This window comes from Triticum aestivum, chromosome 7A (genome assembly GCF_018294505.1).
Source record: "Triticum aestivum cultivar Chinese Spring chromosome 7A, IWGSC CS RefSeq v2.1, whole genome shotgun sequence".
Classification (NCBI taxonomy): Eukaryota; Viridiplantae; Streptophyta; class Magnoliopsida; order Poales; family Poaceae; genus Triticum; species Triticum aestivum.
In genome coordinates this window covers 708441349-708450714 of record NC_057812.1, presented here as the reverse complement: position 1 = coordinate 708450714, position 9366 = coordinate 708441349, and the positions used below count along the sequence as shown (strand labels likewise).

The 9366-nt window shown below is 42.5% G+C and overlaps 1 long non-coding RNA gene across 3 annotated transcripts; it reads right to left on the bottom strand.

Moving 5' to 3' along the window:
- Positions 1-1622: 1622 nt before the first annotated feature.
- Positions 1623-7378, bottom strand: LOC123149557 (uncharacterized). 3 transcript variants are annotated; one of them, XR_006474751.1, is made up of 6 exons: positions 6988-7378; positions 6665-6810; positions 2508-6572; positions 2130-2432; positions 1942-2050; positions 1623-1873 (listed from the first exon to the last, which is right to left on the bottom strand). It is a non-coding gene; the product is annotated as an uncharacterized lncRNA (long non-coding RNA). The 3 variants fall into 3 exon arrangements; XR_006474753.1 differs by having other exon boundaries at positions 2508-5703; XR_006474752.1 differs by having other exon boundaries at positions 2508-4999.
- Between the last annotated feature and the right edge of the window lie 1988 nt (positions 7379-9366).

Here is a 9366-nt window from a genome sequence, read left to right as displayed (position 1 = left end):
AAACTGATTGATCTATACATGTGTAGGAGGAGCTAGATCCTTTTCTCCATGGGGAATTTTGTGTAGGTACTTAGACAAGTTAATTAGGGACCTCAGCTGAGAAGATCTACTCTAGTGAGTAAAACAGGATAGAAGGATTACTTGCTTTGCAGTGAGTAAAATAGGGCACTTTTTGACAATGAGTAAAACAGGGCACTTGCCTACACATGTCCTGCAGAGAGATTAAACAAAAAGTGCAAACATGTTCCAGCAGTACTCCAAATTTGATTTCTAGAGTACTCCAAACTAGAGTAATTCCAGCAGTACTCCAAATTTGCATATGATTAGTGACTGCATATGCTCATTGACATAACAGTTTCACAGTTAGCAAAGTATAGTGATTGCGTATGTTCAAAATTGGCTTATCTACTCTAATTCCACAATGCTAGCAATAATTGATCTAGACAAACATTCAATTTCACCAGATGACTATCAGTTTCACCATGAAAATTGACAGTAAATTTTACTGAAACCTGACATTTAAACTGAATTTTACCTTCTTCCTTCCTTAGGAACACGAGCTCTGGCGGCAACACAAGGAGCAGGCCAGAGAAGCACAGGGCAGCTGCTACTAGAGCTCTGCTGCTGCTGGTCAACATGAATATCGAGCTGCGGATCAATTTCACTCTGTATCAACAGAAGAGCACTCACAAGCGAGCTGCAGATCAATTTCAATATGTATCAGCTGCAGGATCAGAGCGGAGTAGCAGAGGTAGAGCCGGAGGCCTCGGGGGTCGGGGGCGGGGATCGGAGGGCGTTGGCAGTATAGGCGTCGCCCGCCACCACCACCTCAACCAGCCGGTGAGCCAAAGTGGACCAGCACGGCGGCAGTGAGCGGCAGAGTCGTGGGTGGAGTGGACCAGCGCGACGGCGCTCGGTGGTGGAGGACCCGCTCGTCGGTGGGCGCCGGAGGACCCGCTCGTTGGTGGCCGGCGGAGGACCCGCTCGTCGGTGGCCGGCGGAGATCCTCCTCCTGGGCGGGCGGCAGAGTCCTCGTGGGCGGGCGGCGGAGATCCTCCTCATGGGCAGTGGAGGTCTTGTTCGTGGGTGGGCTCGTCGGTGTCTCAGGAACTGCGGCGGCTGGCCCTGGCGATTGGAGACGGCTGGCCCTGGCGATTGAAGACGGCTGGCCGTGGCGACGCGGGCGACGGGAGGAGGGAGATGGGTGCTTAATTTCTAGAGTTTTGAAAGTGGAAGTACTAAAATGCAAAAAATCAAATGTACTACCCCCGCAACATGTTTTTCGGGACGGAGGGAGTAGTTGCATGCAAAGAACCACACCAGCAAAGAGCTTTAACCATACTTCAGCCTGAACCAAAAGCACAATGCTCTACTCTGTTTCATCTGATGATTCGTCAACACCCATGTCAAAAAGATCACGAGGCCTGACTTCCACTACTACATTCCATAGTTCAGCTTTTGGGTCTTGAACGTAGAAAACCTGCTGCACTTGGGAGCAAAATACAAAAGGATCATCCTCTAGCTCATCTCCTGTGTGTATTTTCCGAGACTTGTTCACAAGAGTGAACCCAAACTCATCCGTTTGAATGCCAACTTTGTGGTAGACATCGTACCAATCACAATTAAAGAACACCACTTTGTAATCATTGTATGACATTTCAAAGATGTCACTTAATCTGCCATAATATCTAACACCATTTTCTGCAATGTTCACTACACCACTATTTTGTGTGACATGCCCTGACTCATGACTCATCGTGTGGAACCTGAAGCCATTGATGACATAGCCACTGTAGAGCACCCCGTATCTGTTGGGTTTTGCAGCCAAAGCTCTTACCTTTTCTGTAATAGTTGATCCATCGCTTTGTAAAACCTGTATGTTCAATTAGTTAAATTCAGGTGTCTATATAATTCAGAGTACATGAATATGGTAAAATGTACCTTTTGTTCCAACTAGTCAGCAAAGTGTTCATTAATTAACTTAGTGGTATCAGCTTCTGTCAAATTAGCTGAGTCACATCGTTTGCTATTCTCTTTAGCCACAAATTCACTGTAAGTGTAACAATTAAATTATATGAACTTCTTGGCAAACTATAAACAAATTAATTAAAGATAGAAGTGATACATACTTGCGGAAATCTACAAGCTCATCACAATGTCGCAAGACATATCGATGCGCTTGAATAAGAAGCTGGCTATTAAACTGCCCAACTGGGACATCCTTTCCAATTGGCTCACCAGCACTATGGAACATGTACAAATCTTTTATCTTGTCTGAAGGATCGGGGTTTCTTGATGGTCTTGTAAAACGTGTAGTTCCTTCTAGAAATCTTGAACAAAAGGTCAAGCATTCTTGGGCAAGATACCCTTCAGCAATTGAACCTTCAGGAAATGCTCTATTGCGCACAAGTGCTTTCAGCCGAACAAATGATCTAAATTTAATTAAGCAAGATGTTACTTCTCAAAACTATTGAAGATTAAATAAAATCAAAGTTAAAGTGCCATACCTCTCTAGGGGGTACATCTACCGATAGTGCACTGGACCACCAAGTTTAACTTCTTCAACCAAGTGCACCATTAGATGCACCATGATAGTAAAGAATGATGGAAGAAAAATTCTCTCCATATTGCAAAGTGTCATCACAATACTCTCTTGAAGTTCGTCAAGCTCAGAGACATCTAAGACTTTCGAGCATAGTTTCTTGAAGAAATTAGACAGCCCGATAACTATTTCCATGACCTCTTTGTGTGGGTAACAGGATCGAAGTGCTAGAGGAAGAATATCTTCCAGAATAACATGACAATCATGACTTTTGAGACCTGAGATTGTACAATCTTTCATGTTGACATGCCTAGAAAAATTTGATGCATATCCATCGGAGGTCCTAATATTGTGCATCACTGAACAAAGTATTTCTTGTTGTTTTCTAGACATAGTAAATGGTGCATCAGGCAATACTATTTTTCCATTATCATCTACAGCAGGATGAAGATTATGTCGAATTCCATTTTCACCAATTTCTGCCAAATCAAGCCGTGCATTAAGGCCATCCTTTGTTTTAGAATCAATATCCAACAACGTTCCAATTAAATTATCAAACACATTCTTTTCTATGTGCATTACATCGAGATTGTGCCTTAACTTGTTAAGTTCCCAATATGGCAAGTTGAAAAATATTGATTTTTTTTTGAACCAATCCTCAGGCTTCTTCTCAGGCTTACCTTGGTTCTTAATTGACTTCTTGTTGTCTGCCTTCCTTTTACGCTTCGGTTCTTGATTCTTTTCATTTTATTTTTCACTGTTTTTGACCTTCTTTCCGCCCTTTGCTTTCTTTGCTACATTGTCTTTTTTGCCTAACACAAACACTCTGCCTAGCAACATTTTCAAAGCTGAACTACCACTCATACTTGTCGGTGCCAATTATGTATCTTTAGTGCCATCAAATTCCCGCCTTCTTCGGTTTCGAAATACATGACCCTGTGGTAACCAGCGATGGTGACCCATATAACAAAGTTTCATACTCTTATTCAGGCGAAATGATCTTGTAGAAGGACCACATGATGGACACCCATATTTACCACTTGTGCTCCAACCATACAGGTAAGCTAATGCTGGAAAATCATTTAAAGTCCATAATAGTGCAGCCTTGAGTGGAAATATCTCCTGCGAGGAAGCGTCAAATGTGTCTACACCATCCCATAACTGTAAGAGCTCATCAATCAGTGGCTGCAAATATATATCAATGTCATTCCCAGGGGAAGCTGGTCCAGGAATGATCATCGATAAAATTAGAGATGTTTCTTTCATGCAAATCCAAGGCGGTAGGTTGTACGGGATAAGCATCACTGGCCAAGTACTATGTTTTGAACTCATACTCCGAAAAGGGTTAAATCCATCACTCGAAATGCCAAGGCACGGATTACGAGGATCAGCAGCAAAACTGGGGTATCTAGCATCAAGATCTTTCCAACACTCGCCATCAGCTGGATGCCGTATCTTTCCATCTTTAGTACAACCCTCATCGTGCCAACGCATGTCATCTGATGTTTTTCTTGTTGCAAAGAGCCTTTGAATCCTCGGTATCAAAGGAAAGTAATGCAACACCTTGGCTGGTTTCTTCTTCTGCTTAGATACAGATTCAGCTTGGGAGTCTTTCTTCTCATTTGTAACCCAACGCGAGCTGCCACACACATGGCAAGACTCTTGATCAGCTCGTTCACCTCGGAAAAGCATGCAATCATTGGGGCATGCATGAATTTTCTCGTAGTCAAGGCCTAAGCCACGGATGATTTTTTGTACCTCATAGTACTTCTTTGGTAGTTGTGCGTGTGGGAGTGCATCAGACAAAATACCAAGTAGCGTTGTAAATTATTCTTGTGACCATCCACGTAAGCATTTCATGTGATACAAGGTGATGAGAAATGACAACTTAGAAAATGCTTTACATCCAGGGTATAACTCCGTGTTTGCATCCTCCAAGAAGCTTGCATACGTATTAGGTTTCTTCCTTGTTTGAGCATCTGCATTCTCATCCTCAACTGAATTAGGTACCATATTCTCAAATTCAACGCCATCTAATTCACCATCAGATGTGCTTGATAAAGATTAACAACTATTAGCCATAGCAAAGACAGCACTTAAGAGTCCTGGCATGTCATCCATCCTTCCATGGTTGCCTTCTCCAACAACATTCCTTGGGATGCTAGGAATAGAAAATTGCCACTATTATCTGATACATGAGCAAATGCAAATGATGGTTCACTGTAATCCTCTCCATGGCAAACCCACTTAGTGTAACCTTGAAGAATACCATCACATCTCAAGTGAGTTTTCACTCCATCATAACTCTGCATAGCTTTATTTCGGCAATTTACACAAGGACAGAGAATTCTATCACCAGCCGAAACATCATGGAATGCAAAAGACAGAAATTGCTCGACACCATCTTTGTAAGCAGCACTAGCTCTTGGTTGACTCACCCAACCTCGATCCATCGCCCTTTGATATGCCGAAGTAATGAAACAAAAAAAATATGTCAGTGTATAACTTTACATGTGTTATTTAAGAGATGGAAGCTGATGCAAATCTTTTTGCAAGAAAAGCATGTAATACATAGATATTTTAATTCAATGATGGGATCCTAAAATATTTCATCAACCTTGAATTGAAAAACATCAAAAGAAATGTGCCATTGTAGGTTTAACTATTATGCAAAGACGCCACTCAGTTCAATACAATTTCACATATGCTGCCATCTTTCTCCCCCTAATCCCAACTCTGGCTACATCAAAAGGAAACACACACCACATGAACAAACAAAAATATAAAACAGGACACATGATTGATATTATATATGCAGGGCCTTCAATTATCTAGAAATATTTACTCTTTCTAATCGCTGTAGGGACTTCTTTCCTTCTGCAAAACTACTAAGATTGTTGGACTATCTAAGTATCCAAACTAAGCATAAAAACCATATAATAGGGTGCTTTAAAAAAACTGTGTTAATTTCCTGCTTTATATCATCGTGTTATTGATGATCTTGTGCATCTCAGGTAAGCACCATATACAAAAATCAAGGTACAACAGAAGGTAAAAAAAAGGCCAATGATCACAGTCAGTATTATTATATATACAATTATCACCATACTGGAAATACACTCCTTCCCAATTACAGAAACCTGGAGGATATGTGCAGCCACCTGAATGAAAAATGAAAAGCATGTATAAAAGGGCGTTTGCAATGCAATCTAAATAATTAGTGGGATGCACTGCATACACGTCATATATATTTGTTCTAAGGATAACAGGAAAAAGGATATTAAGTTGGACTGATTAACGAGTCAGATAAGACATCATTGAACAAGAAACAGAGAACATATGTGATGATCTACAATACTAGATTGAAACTTAAGACCAATTTAACACCCTAGTTTAGTTAAAAGCTTACTTTGCCACAACTAAGCCAAAAGTAGTAATTGTTACCCCTCGGGACAGAGTGTGGCTTGCCACAAAAGTGTGGCCAAAATATACTCCTTAATCATGTGACTAGTAAAGTCGCAAGCCACAACTGTGTCAGCCAACCGAACACTCACTCACCTCAGAAATTATGTGTGCCTAACCATAGGTCTAGCAACATTTGGCTGGAAACCAAATAGTTCCCAAGTGACTTGCAATTGTTGAAGGGTAGCCGATTGCATATTTTTACAAAGTTAGCAACCAGGGCCTAAGAGAGTAATTATCAAACAGTGCATTCTAATGCACACGATCAGTTGCTGCATGTGTTTACACCTTCAGGAAAAGGGGATTTTTAGGATACACTACCACTTCCCTCATTGGCGCATGGTAGGATACGCTGAAAAGACAACTTAGGTGAGTGGCATGTTGCTGATTTATTTATAAAAAATCCTGGAAGATTGCAGCTACTTACTTGTATTATGGAAGTTACTGTGCTCTTCAGTGTTATAAGCATGATTCAGCTTCATACATGCTACACATATTGTTTCAGTACCGAATAGGTTGTCCACTTTACATCCAATGCTTGATACTTTTGGACAAATGGTATGTCTCTCTAGAATTTAAACTCAATTCTTAATGATACAACAAAATAGATAAAAACATGCCAAAAACTTCAAAAAAGAGTATGGGATACAAAAGAGGTACTTTCTCGAGTTGAGATTGAAGGCGGGTTGTTTGAAGCCAAAGGCGGTGGTCCAATCTATGGTTGTTCCAATTTGTGGAGTTGATTCAGTCCAACTGAAACACTGGGTGTTGAAACTTGCAATGAAATATATCTTCCTCTTCTTTTTCTACAACATTAAATGAAATTGATATTAAAATGCATTCCCTTCCAAATCAACAATATGTTATACATATACACAGTCCCCTGCATATACTCTGATACACAATTTTTCAGTTCAAATTTAATTTCATTTTCATCATACACTGATAGGAAGAACAAAAGAGAGAGCTTTCTCAGAAAATACCCTAGCCTGCTTGCTGTTTGTTGACAGCAAGTCCTGGGCGGCAGAGTCCGGCCGAGCAGGCGAGCAGCCCGGGATTGGCCGGAGCAAAGCGCCAGAGCCGGCGCGGCAGGCGGCGGCCCCCGGCAGGAGCAGGCGTGGAGCAGCACGTCCCTAGCAATCAGGCAAAGGGACGGGGACGACCGAGGAGCGCCGGAGCAGAGGGGCTAGGGGCAGTCCTTGCAGAGGGCATTCATCGACGGCGGACGCGGCGCACTGGCAGGACTAGTTGCAGGAGGCAGGAGATGGATTTGGTCGTTGGAGGCTATGGAGATTGGGAGGGGCGCATGGGTGGAGGAGGAGCCAGCCCATCGGCGGCGGCGGCATAGATGGGCGGCTCAGGACGTGGCAGCGGATAAGGTGAAGGAGGGCGCGCGCTGAGTTCGGTACGTGGGCTCGTTTTACTGCATAGATGGGCCCCGTAATTTCCTTTTTCTGCAAAAAAATACTTTGGTTTTATTATTTATTTGTTAAACTCTTTCATGTATCCTAAAATGTCTCAAAAATCGTCTGTAGCTATTTACACATGTAAAAAATAATAAATGATATATATCCTAAAATTAAGATTTGTGACGGTACTTACATCGTCTCAAAAAGCATGCCTACATACATGATGCTTTCAGTATAGGGACGAATATAAAAGCGTCTTAGAAAAAACGTGCCTACTGACATGTTTTGTTGTAGTGAGTCTCAGGGGCTACTTCATATACAATAGGTGCATTCTGTCAATGAAATTCAATTGACAAAGCTACATCACAAACCTGAAAACCTCTTAGAAGGCTTGTGAAGGCCTCGTTCAGTCCACTCTTCGCGGATAGAACCCTTTCGACCACCATATCCATCAAGGAACGATGCTCTTCTGAGATGGACGCTCGTCGTAGCATGCCTGTCAACATTTCCGGTGCTCCTGGGTCTTCGGAAACCACTGCCGGAGTACGACATTCCAGTGAAGGAACCCGCTTGCTTGCCTGCAGAACCGTCTTCGGCTGTAAACCGGACGGTTCGGGGACGCCGGTCTCGATCCCGGAACCTCGGGTGACGGAGGCACCGCCTTCGGGTGCCCTTCGGGACGATACCTCAGTATCATCTCCTCTGTTGGGAGATGGGGCCGGAGTTGGGAGATCTCCCGAGGAGGAGGATGATTGAGAAGCACCAGGCATTAACCTGGATGGACGAACATATATCAGATGATTACTTCACTAAAAAAAGAATGAGGTGCTTTTAAAGTACCCCAGCCTCGCTTACGGTCTGCCTCGAGGTTCGTCCTTGCTCGCCCGGCCCAAGCCGCTCGACGATGATGTTTTTCCTCTCTTGGAAGGCTTCCCTGAAGGAAATATGCCCTAGAGGCAATAATAAAGTTATTATTTATTTCCTTATATCATGATAAATGTTTATTATTCATGCTAGAATTGTATTATCCGGAAACATAATACTTGTGTGAATACATACACAAACTAAACATCACTAGTGTGCCTCTACTTGACTAGCTCATTAATCAAAGATGGTTATGTTTCCTAACCATAGACATGTGTTGTCATTTGATTAACGGGATCACATCATTAGGAGAATGATGTGATTGACATGACCCATTCCATTAGCTTAGCACCCGATCGTTTAGTGTGTTGCTATTGCTTTCTTCATGACTTATACATGTTCCTATAACTATGAGATTATGCAACTCCCGTTTGTCGGAGGAACACTTTGTGTGCTACCAAACGTCACAACGTAACTGGGTGATTATAAAGGAGCATTACAGGTGTCTCCAAAGGTTCATGTTGGGTTGGTGTATTTCGAGATTAGGATTTGTCACTCCGATTGTCGGAGAGGTATCTCTGGGCCCTCTCGGTAAGGCACATCATGTAAGCCTTGCAAGCATTACAACTAATGAGTTAGTAGCGAGATGATGTATTACAAAACTAGTAAAGAGACTTGCCGGTAACGAGATTGAACTAGGTATTGAGATACCGACGATCGAATCTCCGACAAGTAACATACCGATGACAAAGGGAACAAAGTATGTTGTTATGATCTTCGTAGAATATGTGGGAGCCAATCTGAGCATCCAGGTTCCGCTATTGGTTATTGATCGGAGACATGTCTCGGTCATGTCTACATTGTTCTCGAACCCATAGGGTCCGCACGCTTAACGTTACAATGACAATTTCATTATGAGTTTATATATTTTGATGTACCGAAGTTTGTTCAGAGTCCCGGATGTGATCACGGACAAGACAAGGAGTCTCGAAATGATTGAGACATAAAGATTTATATATTGGACGGCTATATTCGGACACCGGAAGTGTTCCTGGTGATTTCGGAGAAAATCGGAGTGCCGGAGGGTTA